This window comes from Apteryx rowi, unplaced genomic scaffold (assembly GCF_003343035.1).
Source record: "Apteryx rowi isolate R43461 unplaced genomic scaffold, aptRow1 scaffold_317, whole genome shotgun sequence".
In the NCBI taxonomy this organism is placed as follows: domain Eukaryota; kingdom Metazoa; phylum Chordata; class Aves; order Apterygiformes; family Apterygidae; genus Apteryx; species Apteryx rowi.
In genome coordinates, this window is record NW_020449608.1 from 333,534 (window position 1) to 334,399 (window position 866).

Genomic DNA, 866 nt, shown 5'->3' on the forward strand with positions numbered 1-866 from the left:
AAAAATGGAAGCATTGCCATTTGTGTTTTTTTTTTTTTTTTTAGTTCAGTTAACACTCATTTTATTTTAAAAGAACCAACATCCCCATCCCACACCTCCCAGATGCTTATACTTTAAATGAAAACTGTGAACTTCTTGCTTGATTTGTCAGCTGGAAAAGCTAAAAAATGTTCTAATTAGCACAGAAGCAAATAATCTCCTGAAAACGTATCCCTTAATATCAGGATCGAAATTGCATAGTGTCTGGTCTTTTGGGGGATGTGTTTGTTTGGGCCTTGTGTGTGTGTACATATACGTATATATGTATATATAGATATGTATATAGATATGCACACACATGCATATATTTTGTTGGTCTAAATAATCTTTAGAAATGTTTTTATAAATGCTAAGTTTTTTCATATTCCTGCAGAGGCACTGAGGAGGGAAGCATTAATATTGGCAGGGTGATGGGGAGGGTTTTCTTTTTAAAAAGCCCTCCTGGAGGTTGCCTGCAAAGATGCTTGAGAGGTATTTCTTTAGTGCTGCACATTTTTATTTCTGCTGCTAATTATGTTTTTATGCATTTCATTATCAGGGTCTAAATAGAACTGACTCTTGGGGAAATGTGCAATATTGAGGTTATAACTATATACTGACAAAGACAAAAGGAATAGGCTAGAACAGAATTCTACTCTAACAGAGTACAGCTATTTCTGAACAAAACTGTATTAAAAGTGAGTAAAACAGCACAATCTTTGGGTGTTTGTTTTTTGGTTGGTTTGTTTTTGGCATATTAGCAAAAATAAGGTTTTGGATTAGGTAGGTGTTTTTATGTATGGTTTTTAAATCTGTATATATAAATAGGAAGCAGAAAATATATAACA